The sequence below is a fragment of the Alligator sinensis genome, unplaced genomic scaffold (assembly GCF_000455745.1).
Source record: "Alligator sinensis unplaced genomic scaffold, ASM45574v1 scaffold1131_1, whole genome shotgun sequence".
NCBI classification, from domain to species: Eukaryota; Metazoa; Chordata; order Crocodylia; family Alligatoridae; genus Alligator; species Alligator sinensis.
Window position 1 is genome coordinate 726,270 of NW_005842218.1, and position 11,310 is coordinate 737,579.

The 11,310-nt window shown below is 50.5% G+C and overlaps 1 long non-coding RNA gene across 1 annotated transcript in view; it reads right to left on the reverse strand.

Moving 5' to 3' along the window:
- LOC102377189 overlaps positions 1–11,054 on the reverse strand; it is a 12,708-nt gene extending 1,654 nt beyond the window's left edge. Inside the window, exons 1-2 of the long non-coding RNA XR_324244.1 lie at positions 11,016–11,054; positions 6,780–6,849 (exon numbers count right to left, since the gene is read on the reverse strand). This is a non-coding gene — a long non-coding RNA (uncharacterized LOC102377189). The remainder of the gene's footprint in view (positions 1–6,779; positions 6,850–11,015) is intronic.
- Between the last annotated feature and the right edge of the window lie 256 nt (positions 11,055–11,310).

Below are 11,310 nucleotides of genomic sequence, written 5' to 3' on the forward strand. Positions count from 1 at the left end.
GCTGCGGCCCCCCAACCGGTGGGCCCACCGGACCAGCCAGGACTGGTGGCTGTACATAATCCAGAGCATGTAGGATGACGAGCAGAGGCTGGAGTCATTCTGCATGACCTGGGCCACCTTTGAGGAGCTCCTTGATCAGCTGGAATGAGGCCACCACCATATGGCTGCCCCTCCCTGAGGTCACCCAGCTGGCCATTGCCCTGCTCAAGCTGGCCCCACCTGCCAGCTTGTGCTACATCAGCCACCACTTTGGTGTGGGCAAGGCAACTGCTAAGGAGGCCATCCCAGAGGTTTGCAGCACCCTCCAAGACATGCTGGGGCACACCGTGCTCTGGGTCCATGACCCCTTGGAGGTGGTGGTGGGGTTTTGCACCCTGGTCTTCCCTCAGTTCATCATGGCCCTGGATGGGATCCACATCCCCATCACCTGCCCACCCCATGGGGACTGCCCCTACTACAGCTGGTGGGGCTTTCACTCTGTTTGCTGCAGGCCATCATTGATCATCATGATGCCTGTCCCTAGGCAGTGCCACAATTCCTGTGTCTTCCACCACTCCACCTTGCCAGCTGTGGTGGAGGACTGGTGCTTTGTGCCAGGGCTGCCAGGCCTCCAGCTGGGTGAGGTGATGGTCCTGCTTCTCCTCATTAGAGACCCTTCCTACCTGCTCCTCCCCTGTCTCATGTGGCCCTACACTGGCCAGCTGGACCCCTACCATATTTCAACAGGTGCCTGGGTCAGACCCGCACGCTGGTGAAATGCGCCTTCAGCTGCCTGAAGGGATGCTGGCACACCCTTACTTCTCAACCCAAGGTCACAGAGATCAGCATCGCCCATGTCATTGTTGCAGCCTGTGTACTGCATAACATCTATGAGACCTGGGAGGAGCTCTTCTGTGAGGCCTGGGTGGAGAATCACAGTAGGCAGAGGACACCTGGCACTGGCAGCTGCATCAGCAAAGGGACTCCTCCCCACTGAAGCCCTAGGCAAGCGACACACCCAACAGTGGAGGCCAGGATATAGAGTATGAGAGGTGCTGGTGGACCACCTATTCCTGCACTCCCCACTGTAGGCCACCTGAACAGATGGCCGCAGACCCCAGCCCCACTGTGCACCCCCAGCACCACACTCATTGTGGACAGTTTTCTGAAAAGCACCTTATTCCTTTCTGCAAACACAGACCCCCATCTCCACTTCCACCCTACAACAGCCCCTGTCCCCCTTCCTCCCCAACAACTGATCCCCTCCGCCTTCCCTCCGACCCACAGAGCCCCTCCACTCACCCACCCCACCCACCACCAATAAAGCTCTTTCTTCTCCTTGAGTACTATGTACAGGGCTCTTTGTACTCCCAGGGTGGGAGGCAGTAGGGTGGGAACATCTAAGTGGGAAGAGCCCAGGGACAGGAACCCAGCACCCCAGCCTCTGGCCACACCACTGCAAGGTGGGTCAACTGGAGTAGGCACCACCCCACTCACACATGTCTGGCCCAGGTCCTCCAGAGCAGCAGCAGAGGGCAAACTGGGCTGGGTATTGCTCCTCCTGCCTCTGGTGGGGATCAGCTGTAGAGGGACAGGGGGAAAGCGCTGCTGCAAGAGCAGGCTGCTCGTGTGTGTGTGTGTGTGTGTGTGTGTGTGTGTGAGAACATGTGTGCACGAGCACGTGTGTCCATGCATGTGTTTCGCGCTCCCCTGACCACGGTGCACTGGGTAGTTGCCCGTGTTGCCCACCCCTAAGGCCAGCTTTGCTTGCAATTGTATATGCCCCAGCAGACTATTGTATTTCTGTATGGTCCAGAAGTTGTTATACTAAAGGGCTTGACACTGTACTTAATAGTGCGCAGAAACTCGTAACAGGCTGCACAATTTATACAGATATATTCCCTGCCCTCTTGGGTATTAGAACAAGTGCTACAAGAAGACAGACCCTAACACCATTACTGGCAATAGAGACAAGAGTCAGCTGCTCTATCAACTGTTAACTGAAGACCCAAATAGAGGGAGGCTTAAGAGTTGTAAATCATTTATACATGAAACCCAGAAGCTCCTGGGAGAGAATGGGTGTGCAAAACCAAATCTTTGGGCAGCAATGAAGTGAGCCAACTGCTGGGAAAGGTCAGATCTATTCCTACATTGTTTTATACCAGCATCAAATGAGTCCCACATGGGCATGACCTTGACAGAGAAGCATGCATAAAGTTGAACAGACAGAAATCTGGATATGGATGCTTCAAAACAATACTTAACAAGATGACCATCTTGGACAGCTCCCTGTGTGAATGCGGTGTTCAGCAAACAGCAGAGCACTTAATCAAAAGCTACAATCTTTTCAAATGCTCAGATATGGCATATGGAGTCCACATATTGAGTGATAATACCAGACAGTGGGCACGTCTATACAGCTTATTGCTACAGTGCCATAGCATCGTCAGACACAAACTGTGACAGCGACACTACTGCACAGTAGGGCTGTGCAAAACAGCACCATTTCACTTCAACTTCTGTTTCTATGGAGAAGTGTTTCATTTCGAGTTTAGTTTTATTTTGAAAGCACTGCTCCATTTTGTTTAATCAAAAAACTGTTTCAAAGCTGTTTCGAGTTTTGCCCACACCCTTGGAGGAATCCAGCAGAGCCCTCCTGGGGGTGTGGGTGGGAGGCTGCTGCTGTTGCCTGGGACTAGTGCTGGGAGCTGAGCCCAGTGGAGGGAGGCAGAGCGCTGCATTCTGCTTCCCCACACCAGGCTCAGTTCTACTGGGGTGGGAGCTGCTGGGTACCGTGTACCACCTAGCACTGCCTCCCTCCACCAGGCTCAGTGCCCAGTGGCTTGCTGGGCTCCATGGGACTGGTGGAGCTGATTGGAGCACAGCCCAGGAAATCGGGAGGTGGGCAGAGCCGGCACTACGCTCTCATTGGCTCCGTCAGCCCCACAGAGCGCAGCCTGGCAGTGGGAGGTAGGGAGAGCCAGGCCTGCGCTCCCTGCCAGGCTGAGCCACATGGGGCTGTGGAGCTGCTTGGAGCACAGCCCTGGCTCTCCCCTGCCTCCCACCACCTGGCTGCTGCTTCAAAGTTGAGTCGAGTTGAAACAGTGTCAAAACAAAACAGCCGGTGAAATTTTGCACAGACCTACTGCACAGTAGTAACAAGATACTGCACAGTAGCATCTAAAAAAATCCATGCAGCAATGGTACTGTGCAGTAATGCCAGTTACTGCACAGTCATGTAGTACTTATGCAAGTACTAAACGTCTGTGCCGTAACAACTGCACAGTGGGTGGCTTGTGTAGATGTGCCCAGTGGCTCATAGATTTAGAGTTGATATCTGACACCATATGAAAGAGAAAGAGTACAAGGTTTAATAGTCAATACACAGTTTCCAAATATACAAACTGTCCCACTGAAGATGTGCTATTATGTATCAAAACTGATACTTGGCAGAGCTGAAGACTTCCATAGACCATGTGATTTAACTATTTTACAGTTCATGGATCAAGTTTGGGAAGCTATAACATGTTAGAAATAAGTATGGTATTTTTCTGTTATTTCCATTTCTGGATTAAAGAGAATTTGGCATTTAATATAGGCAAAGGATGAACAAGGGAACATCCTTTACTTTTACCTTCAAGTTACAAATACAACAAATTGCCATGCACAGACTGTTGTGTCACATAACTTCATAAATAGACTGGAAACAGAGATGCAGCATTTCACAGCATGGTTATTTCCATTGGGTGCAGACAGACATTCAGGCCCCTGCTGTACCTCATGGCAGTTTCCATGAGTTAGAGCACCCCCCCCAAACAGACGTTCTCCTTTGGCTCAGCCGGGGATCAAGTCTGCCTGCACCACCCCTCTCCCCAGGCCTGGCCCCCTCCCCAGCTCTGGGGCAGTCAGCAGGGAGGGAGGGAGGAGGTGGAAGTTAGTAGCAGCATGGGCTGGGCTTTGCTCAGCCTGAGCTGAAAGGAGCAGGGTGGATTGGAGACTCCCTCCCCTGCCTTGCAGCACCCCCCACCCAACCTTCCATGGCTGGGGTGCTGGGCTAGGCCCATGAGGTGAGGGAGCTCCAGTCCATGCCCCCGCCAGATCAGGTAAGGCAAGCCAGCAGCTTGCGCTGGTCCTTTCCCCCTCTCTGGCCTGAGCTAGAAGGGAGCAGTTGGGGGGGGGGGGGGGGGGGGGTGGGGGTTTGAAAGAAGCCCTCTCACCTCTCTCCTCCCTCCTCCTGCTGACAGCCCCTGAATGCAAAAAAAAAAAAATAAATAAATAAAAAATAACCCTAGGGAACATAAGTCCCTAAGGCACTCTAAAACAACACCTGCATCGATACCTCATTTGAGGAGGATTAATTATTTGTGCAACTGAACAGTATAAAAGTGCTCTGCAGTCATGCACAAGTGTTGTGGCACAGCTGAAAAGCACTTTCAGGGGCCCAGTCACGCAAAACATGCAACTTGTGTACTGACAGCTCTGGCTTCGCTAAGAGAGCCTAGAATTTTGAACACTTTCCTGGGAGAACTAAAATATGGGGCCACATTTCAGGACTGTGGTAGATGGCAACATACTCATTGCACTTTGTTCCTTCTTCCCTTTCCAGGAAAACCAAATGCAACTCCTGCACCAGCAGATTTTGCTACTTGTCTTACTAAAGCAGGGGAAAAATAATGCAGAGGTAAGGGTACCAGACGTGAGTCCATGACTAGCTTATTCATTGGAGCAGTGATCCCTACTAGGGCTGTGCAAAGCTTTGGCTCATGTTTTGGAGATGATTCAGAGGCCAAATCTATGAATCTGAATTTAATTGTAGGAAGTTTAAGGCTTTCCAAATTGATTCAGAGCTTCTGAATCGATTTGGAAAAGATTTGGAGATTCGGCCATAGGGTATAATGGGGAATAAAAGAAATATCTATAACTTTGTTGTCTTTTGGCTGATTCAGATGACACTTGAAGGGATGGTAGCCTCTGCTGAGAGCATGATACATGCCAAGATTCAAGGAGATAGGACCATAGGTTTGGGGGAAAAACTGCACCTCAAATTCTTGAAAGCAATACTCATGACATGAGTTTGTGTTAAGCCACAGTGGAGTCAAAACTGCAGGGATGCTAGGGTTCTGGGTTTTGGGACCCTGCACCTCTGGCTTCTGACAGGCAAAACTCGTGTCATGGGTGCGTGTGCAACTGTGTCTGTCTTGGGGCACATGGGGGTGCAGTTTCCCCCAAAACTCTGCACCTATCACCTTGAAACTTGGCAGGCTTCATGATCTTAGCAGAGGATATCACCCCTGCAAGTTTCATCTGAATTGGACAAAAGAGAACAAAGTTATAGATATTTCATTGATTCCCCATTATATCCTATGGCCAAATCACTGAACTGAAGTGGGAAACCAATTCGGAGCTCCAAACCAAATTGCTGGCATCTGAATCAGCTGAATCCGAACCCAAATTGAATAGTTCCCTATTTGCACAGGCCTAGTCCCTACCTTCCTCAGCTGGGAGAGAAGCAGACACTTCCCTCCCCAGGTTGGGAGAGGAGTAATGGTTCAGAGACATGGGACAACTCAAGAGCATGGGGAGGAGGAAGTGGAAATAGATGTGAATAATACAGCTCAGGGACTTGGGGAGCTTATATGGAGAAAAGTGACAAAACTGATGGAAACCTCAGCCCCTTTTCCTCTCTCTGGAAAAAGAGACCCTGTGACACCTTCCCCTCTCCTCTAATACACTTGGGAGTGACATCTTGAATGGTATCAGTGTGAGGATTATGCCAACTGTTGCCAACTCGTGGCTTTCCTAAAAGTCTTGCAACATCTGATGTTTTCAGCAGCTGCCAGAAATGGTTGTCAGAATCTCAGCTTCCTATTTATAACATTTTTAACCTTCCTAATTGCAAAGGAAAGCTGAAAAGCATGAACCAACTGCACTCTAAAGACTAAGACATTGGGCAGAGAGCACCTTAATTTTTTTTATCTTACAGATTTTAAACCACTCCTGATTTACTTTGTTGTTTTGAATTTGTCAGTACAGTGCACCTGCAGCTCCTCCTGAATAAGTCACAGAAAAAAGCAAGAGGAGTTGCTGGATAAAATAAATGGTCTGGGATAGACAGAATTATCCTTGGGTTCTAACTGTATGGCTGAAATCACATAGTCCAGTGGTTTCCAAACTTCCTAAAGTTTGGAACCCTTTAATATCCCTTCTTTATTAAGCCCTTTAATATAACTTCTTCTGTTGCAGGTCCCTTATTCCTGGTTCCACAGGCCATGTGAGCTGATGCAGAGCCAGACAACTCAGCCCACCAAAGGTGGTGTGCTGCCTCCTGTCCTGCTCCGTCCTTACTCCCATTCTCTTTGTGGAAGTCCTCAAGACCTAATGTGGAACTCCAGAGTTCTGCAGAACACAGAACTAGTCCAATGCTGGAAATTAATATTTCTCCTTTTATCTCAAGACTGACTGTGGCAGTGAGACGTGAGCCACTGCAATCGCCAGCATACTAACAGTGTTGGCAGAGCCCCGATCCTGGGATGAACTGGCAGGCCCACCAGCCAATTAGCTGGGGGAAACCCCAAAATAGCTACTGCCATGCTTTATTAGCACATGCTGGCTCAGGCTACAGGGGTGGGCACCAAGGGATACCGTAAAGACATGCCCAACACCAGTGAGAAGGGAAACCGGAAGTGGAAGCTGAGAAGGGGGAAAGCTGGCTTTCAGAGTGACTTGCTCTGGCAGGGGCAAGTAGAAGGGACTGGCTACAGTTCCTTCATGGGAAGACTCGGGGGAGTCTTCAAACCTACCTGTGGAGCAACAGCAAGGGGTCCTGAAGCTGTTGATGAAGCAGAGGAGCAGTAGAGAGCTCTTGCCAATCTGTAGAAGAAAAGAAGATGTCTAACCGTGAGTAGACTAGAGGAGTGAAGAGAAGTTTCTCCCTCCCCAGTCTAAAGATACCTGTAAGAGATGGGGAGATGTTATTTATGGACGGTGTAGGGAAACCCCAACCTGGGGGATAGGACTGGGCCCCAACCTGGGGAATAGGACTGGGCACAGAGACTTCCAGATTGCCTCTGGATTGAGATTAATTGAGGCTTCTGGCTCGCACATAGGACACACCTAATGTTATAGATTTCATAGACAACAGGGCTGGAAGGGACCACGGAAGATCGTCGAGTCCAGCCCCCTGCCCAAGGGGCAGGAATTCAGCTGGGGTCATAGGATCCCAGCAAGATAAGCATCCAAATTTCTCTTGAAGGCATTCAATGTAGGTGTTTGAACTATCTCCGGTGGCAGGCTATTCCACACCTTGGGGGCTTGGACAGTAAAGAAATTCTTCCTTATGTCCGGCCTGAAACGGTCTTGCAAGAGTTTATAACCATTCAACCTTGTCATCCTTTGGGGCGCTTTGGTGAACAATCGTTCCCCCAGATACTGGTGAACACCCCTGATAAACTTATAGGTGGCCATCACATCACCCCTGAGCCTGCACTTTTCCAGGCTAAAGAGTCCCATAGCTCTCAGCCTGTCATCGTAAGGTCTGTTTTCCTGAACTCAGATCATGCACGTAGCTCTTCTCTGGACTCTCTCAAGCTTCTCCACATCCTTTTTGAATTGTGGAGCCCAAAACTGGATGCAGTACTCCAGCTGCAGCCTCACCAAGGTCAAGTACAATGGGAGAATGACGTCCCGGGATTTGCTTGAGAAACATCTATGGATGCAAGCCAGCATTTTTCTCACTTTACTAGCCACAGCATCACATTGAAGGCTCATATTCATCTTGTGGTCAGTCCTGACCCCCCAAGTCCCTTTCATCCATAATGTTAGCCAGCGTAGCACTGCTGAGCCTATAAGGATGCTGCAGATTTTTCCTCCCAAGGTGGAGAACCTTGCATTTTTCAGTGTTGAACACCATCAGGTTCTCATCCACCCATTTCCTGAGCCTGTCAAGGTCAACCTGGATCACCCTCCTGTCCTCAGGTGTGGATGCTTTACCCCAGAGTTTGGTATCAGTGGCAAACTTGGCCAGTCTGCTTCTGACTCCAATGTCCACATCATTAATGAAGATGTTGAACAATATAGGTCCAAGGACAGAGCCTTGGGGGACCCCACTGGGGCATGGGTGGGCTCCCTTAAGTGCCTTGGCCCACTGGCTTTGCAAAGGTTGCTCAGCAGGTCAGCAGTGGCGGTAGTCCCCCCACCCCCCTGTCAGGCTTAGTTTAAAGCCCAGTGGAGCAGGTCAGCTAGTCTGACTGAGAAGAGCCTCCTCCCCAGTGGAGAGAGGTGGAGGCTGTCACTTTCCAGCAGCTCACTGCCTCTCTCACCAAAGAGTGGACTGTGGTCATGGAAGCCAACGCCTTCCCAGTGACACCAGTGCTGCAGTCTTTGGTTAACTACCTGGATCCTCCTCTGCCTCCTCACCCCATAGCCTGAGACTGGGAGGATCGAAGAAAACACCACCTGTGCCCCCAGATCCTTTAGTCCCGCTCCCAGATGACAAGACATGGAGGGTACTCTAGCTTCCCTACTTACCTGATTTTGACTTCTGACATCAGGTTGGTGCTAGGAGAGGGTGTAGGGGAGGGGGAGCCCCAAGGAATACCATTTGGCCAAGCAAATCATGGCACCAAGGAATTAGACATCTTCCTTCTCCTTGATATGTAAAACATCAAGCATGGTGGGCTAAGAGAGAGAGTTTGCATTGTAAGCATTTGACTCTTGGGGTCAAACGGTGTAGTCCAGGGGTTGGCAACCCCCGGCACACATGCTGAGCATGGCATGGAAGGCCATTTTGCTTGGCATACTACACCCAGCTCTGGCTCTGGGTAGCAGCTCTGATATGGGACAGGGTCCCTAAGGCCCCTTGACCATGCCAATTTGGCCCGCTGGGCACCCTCAGTTCTCACCTGCCATGTCTTGCTGGATTTATAGTATAGGGAGGCTGCCTTTAAGTCCTCTTGGACATGATTTGATGGTCTCTCTGAACCCCGTGGGTTCCCAGAACCCTTGTGAGTCTCGCTTCAAAGTAGATGTCAAAGGACACCCCAGCCTTATGGGCTATATGTGTGGCTCAAACCACCCCTTTACCACGCCTTAAGCCTTGCAGATGGCATTAACATTGTCTGGTCTGGGCCTTGCTGGCTCCCTTGTCCTCTCTGGGCTCTCTGCAGCCCTGTCTCTGCGCCTCACTGACACTGGGGTCTGTGCACCCCAAATGCTGGCCCTCTCTGGTGCTGGGGTCTGTGCACCCCAAATGCCACACCCTCTCTGGCACCGGGGTCCCCACACTGTAGTAGGAGGCCCAATGAGGCCTCCTCCTTCCCCAAATAGCCTCACCCAAACCACTGATATTATAAACAGAAATCAACATGCCAGCCCCAAGGCTATAACATAACTCAAGCCGCCCAGCTATAACATAATTCGAGCCACACAGGGTGTGCTCTGTCCCTCAACAGTACCGGAAGCTGCACTTACAGTCAGGCCTCTCCCCTTTGCTTCTTCTGGAAGAGCTCCTTCCCCCTTGGCTGCAGGCAAAGAACTGCCTTCCTAGCCCCAGCCCTGGGGTTTATATATGAGCCAGGCCCTGCCCCTTCTGGTCAGCTGACCGCTGGCAGGTGTGGGCCAACTAACTCATTCTGGCTGCCCTGGTAACCAGGAGCTGGGGCTCCCAACTCACTGCTAGGGCTCTCTCCCTAGCAGTTTCAGCTCTTTAAAGGAGCAGGGCACCTAAGTGCTCTGTGACAAGCTGCCAGTGACAGAGCCCAGGCTGCTCCCAGCAGGCCTTGCAGTGTCCCAGCTGCCTGGTGGGAGCAGCCCAGGCTCTGTGGCTGGCAGCAGTTCCCTAGAGCCAGGGCCAGATGCAGCTGGAAGGCTCCAAACACCTGTGCCAGACTCCAGAGCCCAGGCATGAGCTCTGTACCGGAGCATGCACCCACGTCTCGGAGCAGGCGGTGGGGGAGGGGTCTGAAACAGTTCAACCCCAGTCTCTCCCCCCGCTCCTGGCACAGAGCTGGTGACTGGGCTCTGGAGCCCAGCACAGCTGTTTGTATCCAGCCCGGGCTCTGGGCAGCTGCAGCAAGCAGTGGGCAGGCTGAAAACAGCTGTGCTGTGCTCCACAGCTCTGGCATCACTTCTATGCTGGCAGTGACTGCGTGTGCACCTCGGGGTGGGCTGTGCTGCCCTGCTGTCTGCCCCAAGGTGCGCACGCAGTTGCTGCCAGCATGAAGCTGATGCCGAAGCTGTGGAGCCTGGCACAGCTGTTTGGAGCCTCCCAGCTGCAGCCAGGCCCAGCTCTGGGGAGCTGCTGCCACCCACAGAGCCCAGGCTGGGGGGCACAGGGCAGCAGGGCTCAGGGGCAGGGGCTTTGGGTGGGGGGCAAGAGGCATGTGCAGGGCATCTTGCCATGTACTTCCTGCCATCATTTTGTTTTTCTGACATGCCGGCACTGTGGCACCTTCCAAGGTAGGCATTGTGGGGGTTTTCTGCACTCTGATCAAAAAAATGTTGCCTACCCCTGGTCTAGTCATAAGGGTAAGCACACAGAAGACTCCATGTCAAGATGTAAATGTCCAGCTAAGTCAACACATGGACGTTTACACTGACTGTACATTTAGAACTTCTTATGATAACAACAGGAAGATTTAACACACATTTTCAGAACATAAAACTTACTAGAAGGCAAGAAAAAGCCCCACACACAATAGATAACTTTTAGTGAATAAAACAAAATGCTGCAGGGGTAAACACATATCAGCTATAACAAATTCAAAATTGGCCACAATTGCAAGGGAAGTGCCTTCTAAGAATGCAGTATAATATTTAAATCACCATAATTAATTAAATATATGACCATCTTGGCTCTTTAGTTTCCTTATTCCTCTTCATCTTCCTTGCACTACTTACTTTTTTATCACTTAAAAACCAGTTGGAAATGGTGAAGGGGCAATATCCATGCATGAAAAATTAAAAATGCCATTCATACGATGAACATCTCTATTCTGAAGTAAAAGACACTTCACAATATAGAAAAGGACCCACATCACCTTGAAGCTTTTCTTATGTTTTGTATGAGAGTTGAAATCGTTTCAACTTCTTAGTACGGCCTCTAGGTGGCACTGTGACTCTGCTGCAGGAGCTAAAATACAGGGAGCAACACAGTTAAAAAATTAGGATTTGCACAGCCAAGTGGATAGGAATTCACAGCTGCCAAGTTATATGCTTCAAGTTCTTTACATATTAGGCAAGTGTAATAATAGTTTATTTATAGTGGCTAATTAGTTCTTGGGTCACAATGCTCCACAAGTCATTTCTCTGAGGTCTCTCTGAGCCAGAAGCACA